General features: G+C 41.7%; 1 long non-coding RNA gene across 1 annotated transcript; it reads right to left on the reverse strand.

Moving 5' to 3' along the window:
- Positions 1 to 608: 608 nt before the first annotated feature.
- On the reverse strand, positions 609 to 16,139 carry LOC101176592. Its single transcript, XR_177792.2, has 4 exons — positions 16,069 to 16,139; positions 13,743 to 13,804; positions 12,823 to 12,912; positions 609 to 2,421 (listed from the first exon to the last, which is right to left on the reverse strand). It is a non-coding gene; the product is annotated as an uncharacterized LOC101176592 (long non-coding RNA).
- Positions 16,140 to 16,561: the final 422 nt, after the last annotated feature.

A 16,561-nucleotide genomic window follows, 5' to 3' on the forward strand; every position in this document is an offset into this window, starting at 1 on the left:
TCTCCCTCCACGTCATTACACAAGCACCTTCCAGAAAGAACACAAAGGCCAGCTCTGAGAATTCTAGGGTAATCCGCTTCGTGACCTGCAGTGGAAAGAATTTGGGCCTTGTTCCAGCAGGCTGATGCCACGAAGATTAACTAGTATTAAAAACAGGGTGGAGAACCCCATCAATAAATAAGAGGAAGTAAGATTTGGGACTGCTTCTGCAGCCTGATTAAATAGGGAGTTTTATCAGGGGAAATTCTGCACCCATATGGGGGCTCACCCTGGGTCCTCGGTGCTCACACTGCCCTCTCCTCCTACTCTTTCCTGCCACGTGCCTGTCTCCTGGGAACAGCCCCCCCAATATTGTCCAAAACGCTCACACCTCTATGGTCTATTCTGGATAAATGCAATCAGTGAGGAATGTTTCTCTGTGAAATGGGACCTGAGGCTTGAGGTCCTTAGGTTTGGCATGAAAGGAGACAGGGGAGGTGGGACAGCCCCAGCCCCTGGGAGTCTCTCCCTGTCTGCTCCAGGCCCTTGGCTGGGCACATTATGCAGGCTGACTTGATGTATACTCCCTGTAAAGTACAAATGATTATATTCCAGATGAAGAAACATGGTCTCAGAGAAGTTAAGTTTATTTATTTTGCTCCTTGCTGTTCTCGAAAGATTTGAGGTATTTAACAAAAGTGCTTATGATTCAAAAGGAAAACAATACAAGCTTGATGGGGAGAGGAAAGATAAAGGCAATGCTTGGAAGGCGTGATAAGCTACCCAGAAATGTACACCGTGCTGGGCTGGTCGAGTGGTCAGAGGTGGCCATACATTTGGCTCGGGGTTTCCTAGAAGCCAAAACAGAAGGAACACAATTTATATTTAGAAAAGTGAAGCAACTGACACAGGAAATAGAGTAGCCAGGATTTGAACCCAGGTTTATCCAATGCCAAAGCTCATTCATTCCCTCATTTGTTTGTAAGGTGGGACTTGTGTTGTGGTCTTCAATGGAGGCTGAGGTCCAAGTCACAAGAAGCTCAACTGCAAGTCCTGCCACACAGTGATGACAGCCACCAATGTGCTGTCAAGATTTGGATCAAACACTCCATGCCAGGCTCATCAAGAAGCAGCTAGATGGGGTCTACCCCCTACGCATTCCCCTCCCAGTGGCCCCACCCTAGCCTGTATGGGTCCTCCTAGCACCCAGGCCGTGTGTGCTAAGGGGCTGACATCTCATCAAGGGAGAGGGGATGCTTTCCCTTCTTGGATGCCACAGTAAAGACTGGGGAACCATATGAAGGGAAACTAGTTGGCTGGAGGTTTGCTGAGCTGTAGAACCCACAGGCTCACCCTATGCTGTCACCAGAATTCAGCATGATGAGAGAGCTTTGGACAGGTCAATCTGGGCCCCTGGAGGGCGAGGGAACATGGACGTAAAGACTGGTGTCCACACAGGCCTATGGAGTTCTGAAGGCAGAGGTCCCCTGGAGTCGTTGGTACCAGTCAGACTTGATGGGATTGTGGAGCAGTGTCTCTGGGAAGAGGAGAGGGCAGCTCCAACCCTATCACGTTCTCCACAGCCCTTGGAGGGCAGGGAAAGTATCTCAGAAGGTTGTCTTCTTCTGGGCTCATTCTTAGAAGAGTTAACAGGGCAGGTAAAAACAAAAACCAGAACCCCAAAATCCTTTAAGGTAGAGACTTTGAACAAATTGTTGAAATCTATTAAGTCCTTAGTTTGTTCATCTATGAAATGGGCATAAGACCCTCTCCTCCACCCCCCTAAGTTTTGTGAGGCTTCGCTGAAATTGGTATAGTATGTGTCTCATGGGCTTGACTCACATGGGTCACTTGAAACATGGTTGTGGAATCTGGTTTCATGTTATCTTTGTTTTTGTCGTCTTCTTTTTTTTTTTTTTTTTTTTTTGAGTGCGTTCTGTTCTCAGGAATCCCCAGGATATACTGTTCTTGTGAATTGTAGTCCTGTCTTCTTACTTGTATTGCAAAAATTCCTGAGCCCACTCAAGTTGTTTCTGTCTCCATCTGCCAGAGGGGAACACTAGAATCAGAAGGTTAAAAGCTCCCCAGATGATTCTATAGTGAAGTATGAGTACTTCTGCCTCGGGCTATGCTTGGCAATCCTGAGTGGAGTGTAGGTGTTATCTACCCCTTGCTCAAATAGCACTCCTCTGCTTTTATAAAATGTGTGAAATTCCCACGAGGCTTTCACCTTGGCCTGAAAAGCAAAGTTATTTAAAAAGAGTGCAGAGAGCCATTGTTAACTACTAATATTCCAGCTCTGATGGCTTATTGGATCAGCTCATCAACCTCAGATGTCCCTGAAGGAGTAGGGCTTCTAAATAGACGCCTTTTGATGAGCAAGTGGGTGAGAATTATTCCAAGCCATAGAATCTTGCTTGGGCAGCCAGTGAGAGGTGGTACCTTGAAGAGGGAAGAAAGGGGAATAGAAAAGGAAGCCAGTCTCTCTCATTTAATTAGGCTTTGTATCATGAATAATTTTTTCACTTTTTATTTAGAAATAATTTCATTCTGTAAAGTAAATAGATTAAAAACATTTCTGGCATATAAAGTTATAAAAATAGTACAAGGACTTTCTTATATATGTTGCTCAGCTTCTTCAAATATTAACCTCTCAGAAACCAATTCTATGATCAAAACCAGAAAACTAACATTGATAGGAAAGAACTTTACAATGAGAATTACAAACCATTGCTCAAAGAAATCAGAGATGATTCAAACGAAAGGAAAAACATCCCATGCTCATGGATAGGAAGAGTCAATATTAAAGTGGCCATACTTCCCAAAGCAATTTACAGATTCAGTGCTATTCCTATCAAACTACTAATGACATTCTTCACAGAACTAGTAAGAAAACTATTTTAAAATTCATATGGAACCAAGAAACTCGAATAGGCTAGGCAATCCTAAGTGAAAAAACAAAGCTGGAGACATCACATTACCCAACTTCAAACTATACTACAGGGCTACAGTAACCAAAACAGCATGATACTGGTACCAAAACAGGTACATAGACCAATGGAACAGAACAGAGAGCCGAGAAATAATGCCACACATCTATGATCATCTGATCTTTGACAAAGCTGACAAAAACAAGCAATGGGGAAAAGGCTGTCTATTCAATAAATGGTGCAAGGATAACTGGCTAGCCATATGTAGAAGATCAAAACTGGATCCCTTCCTTACACCATATACAAAAATCTACTCAAGATGAATTAAATACTTAAATGTAAAACCGCAAACTATAAAAATCCTGGAAGTCGACCTAAGCAATACCATCCTGGACATAGGAATGGACAAAGATTTCATAACAACATCAAAAGCAAAAATTGACAAATGGGATCTAACTAAACTTAAAAGCTGCACAGCGAATGAAACTATCAACAGAGTAAACAGCCTACAGAATGGGAGAAAATGTTTGCAAATTATATATCTGACAAAGTTCTAATATCCAGAAACTATAAGGAACTTAAAAACTTAAAGAGAAAAACAACCCCACTAAAAAGTGGGCAAAGGACAAGAATAGATACTTTTCCAAAGAAGACACATATGCAGCCAACAAGCATATGAAAAAACTCACTATCACTGATCATTAGAAAAATGCAAATCAAAATCAAAAAGAGATACCATCTCACACCAATCAGAATGGCTATGAAAAAGTAAAAAAATAACAGATGCTGGCAAAGTTGCAGAGAAAAGGGAACACTTAGACACTTGGCAGGAGTGTAAATTAGTTCAACCATTGTGGAAAGCAGTATGATGATTCCTCAAAAAGCTAAAAACAGAACTACCATTTGACCCAGCAATCTCATTACTGGGTATACACCCAGAGAAATATAAATCTTTCCACCATAAAGACATGTGCATGCATATGTTCACTGCAGCACTATTCACAATAGCAAAGACATGGAATCAACATAAATGCCCATCAATGATAGATTGGGTAAAGAAAATATGGCACATATACACCATGCAATACTACGCAGCCAGAAAAAATGAGGTCATGTCTTTCACGGGAACATGGATGGAGCTGGAGGCTCCTTAGCAAACTAATGCAGGAACAGTAAACCAAATACCATGTGTTCTCATTTATAAGTGGGAGCTAAATGATGAGAACTTATGAACACAAAGAAGGGAACAACACACTGGGCTCTACTTAAGGTTGGAGAGGAGCAGAAAAAATAACTATTGGGTACTAGGCTTAGTACAAAAGTGGTGAAATAATCTGTATAACAAACATCTGTGATACGAGTTTACCTATATAACAAACCTGCACATGTACCCCTGAACCTAAAATTAAAAAACCCAGCTCAGTGATCAAAACCAGAAAATTAACATTAACATGAAACGAATTACAGATTAATTCTGTAGAATTCAATTAAAATTTGATTTCAAATTAAATCATTCAGATTTCATGAGTTATCCTACAAATATCCTTTTTTCTGGTCCAGGATCCCATCCAGGATCCCATATTACATTTAGTTGCCATATTTTTTTCCCAGCATCCTTTAACCTAGAACAGTCCCTCTGTGTTTTTTTAATGACTGATGCTTTTGAAGAGTACTAACTGGCTGTTTTGTAGGATGAACGCCAGTTTGGGTTTGTCTGATTTCTCCTCTTGATTCAATTTAGGTTATTCATTTTTGGCAGGAATACCACAAGAGATGATGTTGTTCCCTACTAAGGGCATTACAGGAGGTGGCACAAGATTAAATGTTTGCATTTTTAGAAGAACATCTTAGAAGGGCATATACTTATTTTTACAATGAATACAGTTTTTAGCAATAATGAAGAACAGGTGAAGCTGCATCCCGAACCTGCTCTATAAGCTCTCCTTCTCTGCCCTCCTGCACCACGTCTTAACCTTAGTGCTCGGCCTTTCTTTCCACATGCTTCCTTCGCTAAGCATGTCTGCCTAGAATGTAAGGACTCCTCTTAGAGGGGCGAAGTACTTTGGGAAAGATTTGTACAATTGCTCATGAAAAGAAGCCAAAGAGTAATAAAAATGTAGTGACTGCTTCTATTTAAGCACATTTTTTTTTGGAAAGAAAATTGGATATAATAAAAGTTGAATTTGGTTGAAGAAACAAAGACATTTATGCATCTGTGTGTGTGCAAGATTTGCCAATAAGGGAAAAACTTAAACTGCAGAAAATATAGTCGTTAGTACAAAATTAGCTCATGTTTCAAGTGGATAGGAGTGAAATAATTCAAAATAGTATAGAAAGAGAGGAGCTGAATGGAACTGTGAATGAGAAAGTTAAGAGCCAGGACATTTTTGCCTGCCCTGCACAGTTAGAGGTCACATAATTTTAGGATAAACTTGGCCAGAGTGACAGCATCCAGAATATGCTTGTGTTGCATGGATGGATCGTTTGCCTCGCTTGGGTCCTTTAGGAATAGATTAAAAGCTTTATCATAGGAAAAGTATTAAGAGCACCAAAGATGAACTTCAATTTTATAATTGTTCATCCATTTGATGATGTTGGCCGAGGTCAAGAAAAAAATAACCAGAGAAGAAGCGGGCTTTATTTGTAGAGTTTAATGCCAATGACCTTATTTTTGGAGAAAATCATATTGTACTCAACCTAAAAGAGGAAAACAAAAGAGAAAAGGACAAAATACACAGAAACAAGAAAATACACAGAAAAACATTTCCTGGATCAAACGCTTAAACATTTTGGCATCCTTTAAGATCTCTTTTTATCCATATACCCACAGAGAGGTTTGCCATCTTATAATGAGACTACACATGCTGGTTTCTATCCTGCTCTCTTTTTAGTCCTCCTCTTTTTCTGCTTAAAAGTAACAACTGCGTATTGTAAAGAAAAAAAAATCAAACATTTTAGATCATATGTTTAATCCAAACATATGATGCAGAATATGAAAATCTCCCCTAGTGATAATCATTTAAATAGTTCGATGTATGTTACGTGATTTTCTCTATACGGTCTTGGAGCTTAGTTTTTTCACATAATGTACCTTAGGCCTAATACCTTTCTGATGGATGTAGAGGGGGTCACTTGACCTTTTTGGCATTCAAAGTTTCTTTTCTTTGGAATACGGTGGTATGAAATGTGAATTGATCACCTGCCTCTTAAGAGTTTCTCTCATTTCTTATTCTATATTTTGGGGGCATCTGTCTCCACTGGCTACCTCATCTCTGTTCAAAATTCTCCTGCATTGACTTCACGACACTGCTTCCCATCCCACCACCCTCTCCTTCCTCCCTGCTCTCCTCAAACCAAGGGCTCATTGCCGTTTCCTGATCCCTTGTCCAGTGTCCAGACTGGTTTCTCATCTTGTTTCTCACACATGGCTCTTTCTCCCCCAACTCTGGCTTGGATCCCCCCGCCCCACGGGTCTTCCTCCAGGGTGACTGCGTACCTCCTACAGCTTCAGCTCTTAAGCGGGACCCTAACTGGGAATCTGTATTTGTTTCCTAAGGCTGCTGTAACAGAGTACCACAAACTGGGAGGCTCACAACAACAGAAATGTTTTCTCTACCGTTCTGAATGCTAGAAGTCTGAAATCAAGGTGTTGGCTGGCTATGGTCCCTGTGAGGGCTCTAGGGGAAGACCTTTCCTTGCCTAAAGTTCTAGCTTCTGCTGGTTGCCTGCGATTCTTGGCACTCTTTTGTTTGTAAATGCATCACTCTGTTGACAAAAAGAGTCAAACTGTAAAATGGTAGAAGAGATGTATTCTGAGCCAAATACAAGAGACAAATGGCTCATAACACAGCCCTCAGGAGATCCTGAGAACATGTGTCCAAGGTGGTCAAGGTACAGTTTGGTTTTATACATTTTAGGGAGACATGAGACATCAAATACACGTAAGATGTACATTGGTTTTGTCCAGAAAGGGGGGACAACTGGAAGCTTCCAGGTCATAGGTAGATTCAAAGATTTTCTGATTGATGATTGGTCGAAAGAGTTAAGTTATTGTCTAAAGACTTAGGAATGTCTGGGTTAAGATGATAGGTTGTGAGACCAAGGTTTTATCATGCAAGTAAGGCCTCCAGGTAGCAGGCTTCAGGGAGAATAGATTGCAAATGCTTCTTATCAGATGTATAAGTCTGATAAGTCCATTTCCAAGTAAGATCACATTTGGAGGTGCCAGATACACATCCATTTTGGGGGGACCTTATTCAACCGAGTACACTGCTGTATGTTATATTACCACTTTCTTTTTAGACATTTCTTTCTTTCTTTTTTTTTTTTTTTTTTGAGATGGAGTCTCACTCTGTTGCCCAGGCTGGAGTGCAGTGGCATGATCTTGGCTCACTGCAAGCTCCGCCTCCCAGGTTCACGCCATTCTCCTGCCTCAGCCTCCTGAGTAGCTGGGACTACAGGTGCCCACCACCATGCCTGGTTAATTACTTTTTTTTTTTTTTTTGTATTTTTAGTAGAGACGGGGTTTCACCGTGTTGGCCAGGATGGTCTTGATCTCCTGACCTCGTGATCCTCCTGCCTCGGCCTCCCAAAGTGCTGGGATTACAGGCTTTAAGACATTTCTTTGTTCATGTTCCACAGATGTTTTCAACTCAATATGTCAGATAATAACCTTATTTTCACACCAATCCTCTAAGCAGAACCTGCTCCTTCTGAAGGGATTAATGGAGTCACTTTCCTTCCAGTAACAGGCTAGGGATCTTGGCATTTTTCTTTCTTTTCGTCTCAACAATCACTTGCCAGGCTCTCTGACTCCTCCGTCAGCTATTTTCACATCCAGCCCTTCCTTGAACCATCACAGTCACTGTCCTTGTGTAGAGCTTTGACTCTGATGCTTGGAGAGGCCAGAGAACAAATGTAAATGATGAAAAGGGGTTGTGACACAGTAGGGAGGGACATGGACTCTGGTGGGCTGAGAAGCTGGCCTCCTTTGGAAGTATTCAAATCTAATTCCACCTCCTCCTCCTCCTCCAAAACTCTGTTGGAGCTCTCAGTCTTCCTGTGTGCAACTCAGGTTCCACTCCTTGTTGTCTCCAGCCTGGGTTAAAGTGATAATTTCTTTCTTTTTTCTTTTTTTTTTTAAGACGGAGTCTTGCTCTGTCACCCAGGCTGGAGTGCAATGGCGCGATCTCAGCTCACTGCAACTTCTGTCTCCCTGGTTCAAGTGATTCTCCTGTCTCAGCCTCCTGAGTAGCTGGGATTACGGGCGCATGCTGCCACGCCTGGCTAATTTTTTGTATTTGTTTTTAGTAGAGATGGGGTCTCACCGTGTTAGTCAGGATGGTCTCGATCTCCTGACCTCATGATCCGCCTGCCTCGGCCTCCCAAAATGCTGGGATTACAGGCGTGAGCCACCGCGCCCGGCCTAAAGTGATCATTTCTTAAATACATTACCCATGGTAGCCCCAGTCCATCCATGACAGAGAGACTTTCCTGAAATACAGATTGGAAGCTGCTATTTTCTCTATTAAATTGTACCAGGGCTTTCCATTCTCTGTGCTGGTGACTGGCTTCCAGTATGCAGACACACACATTAGGCAGTGTGCAAGAGGTGGACAGGAGGGAAATTTTGGAACTATGTATATTCTGATGTTAAAAAAGATGGAGGCCGGTTGCAGTGACTCACACCTGCAGTCCCAGCAGTTTGGGAGGCTGAGGCAGAAAGGTCGTTCGAGCTCAGGAGTTCCAGACCAGCCTGGGCAACATAGGGAGACCTCATCTCTACTAAAGATAAAAGAAATCAGCTGGGCATGGTGGCCTATGCCTGCAGTCCCAGCTACTTTGCAGGCTGAGGGGAGAGGATTGCTTGAGCCTAGAAGGTCAAGCCTGCAGTGAGCTATTGCACTGCAGCTTAGGTGACAGAGCACAGCCTACAGAGGAGCCAAAGCTTCACCAAAGTGCAAAGAGGGTGCCAGTGGAATTCATCCTAATACTGCAATGGACTTGAGCCCAGGGACAAGCTTTTAGTATCTAGTTTTAACTAAGCTCTAGTAAAATGGACAAGGTGCTTAAAAATTGCTCCAAGGACTGAAGAAGATACTAGTGTTGAAGTGCAAACAAACAAGAAGTTAAGTCTGGTTCAAGCCCTTGGTCAGCTGCTTTATGAGGTGACAGCAATGACAATCTATGCAAGCAGTTGGCTAAACAAATCCAAAGTTGTCAAGAAGACTGTTTGAAATGCAAATGTTAAATAAAAGTTTTGCTAGGTAAATGTACATTGTGCTTTGAGGATGTGCCTCTGCCAGTATGAGGCCATCGCAATCAGCAAGGCATTTAAACTTAAAATCCTCCTTTTAAGTTAATATATATTTTTGTCTTTCATAAGATAGTATGACACATTAATGTAGTGAATCAGATATATAATTTCTAAGTAAATAAACAGAAATACCTATATTAGGGTTATGTGCTTAGAGTTTTTTTAATGAATGGAGTGTGTGATCACAAGTTTGGAAAACAGTGGCCTACAGAGTCAGGTTCATGCTCCTTAGCACTGCATGTCAGGCCGGTAGTCACAGCACCTAACCTTCTTTTTAACCTCGCCTCCGCTCTATCTCTCTCCATGGGTGAAATCTATGGCTTATGTGTCCTGCTGTGGTTTGACTGTATTCCCCAAAAAGCGCGTGTTGGAAACTTAACTGCCGATGCAGCAGTGTTGGGTGGTGGGGCCTAATGAGATGTGATTCGGCCATGAGGGCAGAGTGAATGTGGTGTGAATGCCATTGTCACAGGAGTGGATTCATTACTGTGGGAGTGGGTTTGTAATAAAACAAGGAGTTTGGCTCCTTTTCCTGATAACTTCTACCATGTTTTGAGGCAGAAAGAAGGCCCCTGCCAGAGGGCAGCCCCTTGTTCTTGGACTTCCCAGCCTCTAGCATTGTGAGAAATAAATTTCTGTTTATTATGAATTACCCGGTCTGTGGCAGTCTGCTATAACAGCACAAACAGACTAAAGCCAATTTGCACACTGGGTTCCTTGGCTTCGGTTTTTTTCTCTGCCTGTCAAAGCTCATTCTCCTTGCCCAGTCTCCTCCTCTTGTAACCTTTCTCTCCTCTCCAAGGTGGGATCAAACGCCACCTCTCCTGAGTCTGTCCTTATTCTCAGTCACTCTTTTATTCCTGTCTGCTCTTGCTCATGTGGTTTCTCACACCTCTGTTCAGCTTCTATGCTTGGGCAGGTGCTGCTGGCTTTGTGTGTGTGTGTGTGTGTGTGTGCGCGCGTGCACACGTGTGCGTGTGTGCTGACCCTGTGCTGGGTGACTGGAAGCTCCCTGAGGAGGAGCCTGACTATTCCTCATTCTTTGTCACCCCTCCTCTTCCCTTCTCTACTCCAACAAGGCACTTACCCATTCAATGCATTTTTTACAGAACTGACCTTTTTTTTTTAAATATTCTCATATTAATGACCTTTTATACTTGAGCACAGTCTACATTTCCTGTACAAAGAATGAGGATCATTAGTAATTGAGGAAATGATGAAATCCAGCCATTCTGACACTGTTCCTTATCTAGGATCTCTTGCTTTCTCCCCAAAGCTGCTTATTAGGGAAGTGTTTACAGTGATCAAACATGGCGAAAGAGCAGAGGACAAATCTCAGAAGGACAATGAGATAAAAATGGAAGATTTTCCTTCTGGTTCTTTTGTTACAAAAGCCTTGTTTTAAAAACAAATTTATCTACCTGCCAATAGCAGAAGGCACTTCTTGGCTAGAAAAGCATTTTCTTTTCCTTTTTCAATTCTCTAAAACTTACATTGTATCCATTTTTAGGCAAAACAAAAACTTTTTTATTTTTTTTAAAACCTGGGTATGAACAAGTTATAAATGTTAAATGCAAAAGAAGGGAGCTTTTATAGTCAGTATTACCTATGTTGGTACTAACCTCAGAAAGGGCTACTGAAGGGAGCCGTATGTGGCAAGATGCTGCCAGTTCTGTGGCTTTCTTGTTTGCCTGCTGCATGACTTTGGAGAGCTGCCTAGAATGACCTTTATTGTTTATGTTTGAGCTGCACATGTAACAGTGAAGAGAAATCTAACATAATTGACTCCATCTTGCTTCTAACCTCACAAGCTAACTGCCTTTTCTCATTTCTGCATGCAGGCCAAGGTAACTATGGTAGAAATTTAGTTTCTAGTTTAATTTAAAGCAAAGGTGATAACAGTCCCTTCCCAAAACTAACGCCTGAGGAGATAAGGAGGGTATACACACTAATAACCGTGTTATGTTAAAAATGTACAGGAGCCTTGTGACCTGACCAAGGACAAGATGATTTGCAACCTTTTGGACTCCTGCTGATGCCCAGATGTCTGTGGTCACTTGTCACTGCCTGACCTCAACCCCTAACCTCCTCCTTGTTTCCCTTTCCGCAATATAAAAACAAGCTTGAGATTCGTGCCTTTATTTTTATTTTTTCAAGATGGAGTCTTGCTCTGTTGCCCAGGCTGGAGTGCAGTGGCAAGACCTCGGCTCACTACAACCTCCACCTCCCAGGTTTAAGTGATTCTCCTGCCTCAGCCTCCTGAGTAGCTGGGATTGCAGGCATGTGCCACCACGCCCAGCTAATTTTTGTATTTTTAGTAGAGATGGGGTTTCACCATGTTGACCAGGCTGCTCTCAAACTCCTGACCTCATGATCCGCCCGCCTTGGTCTCCCAAAGTGCTGGGTTTACAGGCATGAGCCACTGTGCCTGGCCGAGATTCATGCCTTCAAAGATGGTTCTTTACAGCACTAGTCTACCATCTTCTTGGTTTGTTGGCCATTGAAATAGTCGTTTTGCTTGCCCCAACACCTTGTCTCTGGAGTTACTAGCTATTGTGCAGTGAGTGGTATGAGTTTTGGACTTGACAACACATACAAACCAAATAAAAAAGTAATTTTCAATTATAAATCTCTTATAGTGTGTTTAAGCAAGTATAAGAACAAGCATATGTTGTAAGAATGATAAAAAGACAATATCTAGTTTTGGCCAAGTGGTGGGGCAAAGCACTTCTTGTCTCCTGTTGGCAGGAGTTTGAATTGGTGTAATTTTTCTGAAAGAAAATTTGGAAAAATTCTTTAAACACTAGAAGTGCATATTTTTTGATGTAACAATGCCATTTCTAGCAATGTATTCTAAAGATATAATTACAGTTTTGAACAGAGGTTTAGCTATAAGGATGTTCACTGTAGCATCGTTTATAATAACAATGAAAATTAGAAATGACTTACATGTCCAATAATAGAATATTGGTAAAATAAATTATAGTTTTTCCATACAACAGAATAATTAGCAGCCAGTACAAACTGAGCTGTAGCAGAATTTTTAATGATACAATATATTGTTAAGTCAATTTAGCAGGCCATAAATAGTACATTCAGCCTGATTGTAATTTGTTACAAAAAAAAAGTGTGTGCAACTTTGATTTTCCAGCTTATTCTAGCAACAAGAGGCTACACTTGTTTTTTAGTATTCATATCCTGTGGTTCTATTCCCCATCTAGTTTGATTGCACGATATTCTTCTAGAAGATTCCCCTTCCCTGTATCTCATTACCTTAGCCTGGAGCTTCATTTCTTTGCAGGGCACCTCTTGTTCCCTTAATATCTCTCTTCATGAGGCTTTGCAGAAACACGGACAATGGATTAATTCTCCAAATGCAGGTTAGACTGAGCTGTGATGTATAATGCAACTTTGCTGAGTGCTTGGGTATAGTATGTGGAAGTTCCAAACAAAAAAGAAAAACTTAAAATTGATTATGAGATACATTTGCTCCTAGAAAACTTAAGCTTGTGTCAGTTTCACCCACTGTGTCCTGTACTGGCTGTTTCTTTCCTTTTCATCCAGCCCATGGCCATTTTGCAAGGACTAGCTTATTACCTCTTGCCAGAGTGTCCTTCAGCTTTTCTTTTCCCAGGAGTCCTTGCCACCAATCTCCCTGAGACCCCCAAAGAGGGAAAAACAGCTTCCCTAAAAGGAAACATAATTTGTAGAAATTAATTCCACCCACATGAAGGATAGTTACATTCACATTAATTGTGCTAAGTGATTTAACCTAGTGTGTGAAACCTCCCCATTTCAGAATGGGAGTTCAGAAAAGGCCATGAAAGAGATCTTTTTCTTGCCACACCTCTTACTCCCCCAAACAAAAGGACAACCTGACTCAAAAAGAAATATCAGCTATCATTCTGGAATGCAAAACTTCTTGTGATAACAAAGGAAAATACTATATCGTTCCCCTATGCTTTTGCTTTTTACCAATAGTGTTAATAACAACAAAAAAGAAATTCAGTGTCAACTAGAACACTTATTCTACCTATATATGGGTGTAGAAAACCCTTGAGATGTGCCCTAAAATATAAGCAATAATGACCTCTAGGTGAAGGGTTTATTAGTTATCTATTCCTGTGTAAGAAATTATCCTAGAATTTAGCAGCTTAACACAACAAACATTTATTATTTCACAGTTTCTGTGGGGCAGCAATGTGAGTGTGGCTAGTTGTCTTGGGGCCTCTCACAAGGCTGCAGTCAAGGTGGTCAAGACCCTTGATCTGGGTCTTAGTTCAAGGCTCAACTGGGAAAGCCTGTGCTTCTACACTTACTCAGGTGGCTCAGGTACTGGCTGTTGGCTATGGGCAAGAGATGTTAGTTCCTTGCCATGTAAGCCTCTCAATAAGGCTACTTCCAATGTGGCAGCAAGTTCTGTGTGTGTATGTGAGAGAGAAAGTGGTGGGGAGAGAGAGAGGGAAAGGCCATAGGCTTTTTAGTAGTCTAATGTGTTGGGGGTCCACAAAACTCACCCCCTAGCTTTGATGACTCAGTAGGAGGACTCACAGGACTCAGCACATAGTCATACTCATGGCTGTGATTTATTACCGAGAAAAGATGAAGCAAAATCAGCAAAGGAAAAAGGTGCATGAGGTAAAGACCAGAGGGAAGCAGGCACCGGCTTCCAAGTCCTCTGACAGTGCAGTCATACAGGACAAACTTCACTCCCCTAGCAGTGACCTGAAACACGTATGAGATGTTTGTCACTAGACAACCTCATGGAAGACCCAATTCCCAGGGTTTTTACTGTGGGTTAGTCACATTGACACCTGATGTCTAGCACATACCCATATTCTAGATTTCCAGAAGGAAGGCTGATGTTCGACATAACTATTGTTGGCACAAACAGCTTAGGCAGAAAGTGAGTCCTTCTTATCAGGGCATGGGGGGAACCCTTTCTCATGAAATGCAAAGGCCAGTCTTATAAGCAGGACTATCTAAGGAGAACAGTCTCAGGCCTGCTATGTTAACTCTTTTCTGCACACCTAATCTTAGAAATGACACCCATTGCATTTTGTGTATTGTGTTCATTAGAAGTGAGTCACTAGGTCCAGCCCCAGGCAAGGGGAGGAGCTTACAGAAGGACATAAATGCTAGGAAAGAAGTGTCACTGGGGGCTGTCTTAGTGACTACCCATTACATGGGGTGATTTTACTTTTTCTCATTTGTATTTTCTGTTTTTCTCTCTAATTATATGTCGTACTTTTATAGTAAGAAAAAGCCATAAAAACATAATTATGTACACAACTTTGGTGGAAGAAAATTGGGCTTCCTGTTGGCACTGTCTACACACATAGATGTGGATTTTTATGGTGTAATAATTCTTGATGGTGTTAGAGTTGGTGAAGTTACCTATGAGGAAATATTGGAATGTTTTCTAGTTATAAGGATAAGTGCTGGATTTAAACAAAGTTTGGTGTTTTTAACAGCAGCAGCAGTGGTAGAGGAGCTGAAGTTGACAATAATTTGTGAAATGGCAGGATGTGGAGGCTAAGGGAAACTCACCAGGCTCCAGGAAGCTTCAGACCAAGGCAAATATTGTGCCTTGAGATGTTTGTCAAGAAACCCTGCAGGTCATTGTTTAATGTATGTCAATGTGGGGACAGCTGCAGGGAGACAGAATGAGGAGGTGTGTGGAGGGTGAAGGATGGAGCAGGGCACTTATACCCTGTGCTGTGGGTAGGGGGCTAGTGGCAGGGTAGCAATTTCACTGCTGCTCTGAAGGGGAAAGATGAGATCTGGGAGAGAAGGATGAGGTACCTCTTACCTCTCTGCTTTTCAGCTCAGAATTTCAGAGAGGATGGGACTCTGGCCTGGGAGAGGAAGATGAACCTATCATATAATGACTGAGAGCTGTTGCCTGCTGGTCTAGTGTTCATGGTAGCAAAGATGCCCACTAAACTTCAGAGGTAGACAATGGCACAGGGACTCAGGAGTACCCCTGCTGTCAGGCATCAGAATCATGGACATTTTATGAGAGAGAGGCGGGGGGCAGGGAAGGAGAAGAGCAATGCATTCAGAAGGTCTCCTCTAGCATCCACAACACCCCACACTTGCTTCATCTTTCTCCGCCACAGTCATTAAAACCTTCTAATGTGCTATTATTATTTTATTATGTTTGTTTTTTGTCTTTTCTCTCCATCTTAATATAAGTTCTATGAGACAGGGATTTTGTCTGTTTTGTGTCTGTTGTATAAACAGGCACTCAACAAACATTGTAAAATTGAATTAAAAAACACATATGCTAGTACTTCACATTCATTGCCTTGCTCTGTTGCTTATTGGTATTTAAATAAAACTGCATGTGTTTGCCTTTTAACTTTGTAAATTCATCTGTAGAGCTCCATGAACTTTAAAACAGATTTGTCAATATTATAAGTAAAAGAAGCTAGACACAAAAGGCCACATATTGTATGATTCCGTTTATATGAGATGTCCAGAATACACCAATTCATAGAGATAGAAAGTAGATTAGTGGTTGCCAGGTCTGCGGGGCAGAGGGAGTAGAGAGTGACTGCTAATGGGTATGGGTTTCTTTTCTGGGCTAATAAAAATGTTCTAGAATTAGATAGTGATAATGGTGCACCACTCTGTAGCTATACTAAAACCCACTGTAGGAGAGAAAAGTAATATACTTTCCTCATCTATTGCAAGGTTCATGACCGACACTCCTATAACAAAAGACAGATTAACAAGAGAAAAGGGTAACACATTCGTATTAGTAAGTTCTCATGCTGCTAATAAAGATATACCCAAGACTGGGTAATTTATAAAGAAAAAGAGGTCTAATGGACTCACAGTTCCATATGGCTGTGGAGGCCTCACAATCATGGCAGAAGGGTGAAGGAGGAGCACAGTCATGTCTTACACGTCAGCAGGCAAGAGAGCTTGTGCGGGGGAACTGCCCTTTATAAAACCATCAGATCTCATGAGACTTATTCACTATCACAAGAACAGCATGGGAAAAACTTGCCCCATGATTCAGTTCCTTTCCATTCAGTCCCTCCCATGACATGTGGAGATTATGGAAGCTACAATTCAAGATGAGATTTGGGTGGGAATACAGCCAAACCATATCAGCATTTATTCAACCAAAGTTTTATAGGACAGGAAAGACTTCAGAAATGAAGAACCCAAGACTCAGGGAAAAGTGTCTATTTTTGTGCTTAGGTTTGATGAAGAATGGATAGTCATGTAGAAGTATAATTGGTCAAAAAGAAGGTGTGGCCTAATGGTAATAAACTGAGGGGAACATAGCAAGGCCTGTTTGTTCTTTCCTCTGGGCATAGGG

The sequence above is a fragment of the Nomascus leucogenys genome, chromosome 1a, assembly GCF_006542625.1.
Source record: "Nomascus leucogenys isolate Asia chromosome 1a, Asia_NLE_v1, whole genome shotgun sequence".
Classification (NCBI taxonomy): domain Eukaryota; kingdom Metazoa; phylum Chordata; class Mammalia; order Primates; family Hylobatidae; genus Nomascus; species Nomascus leucogenys.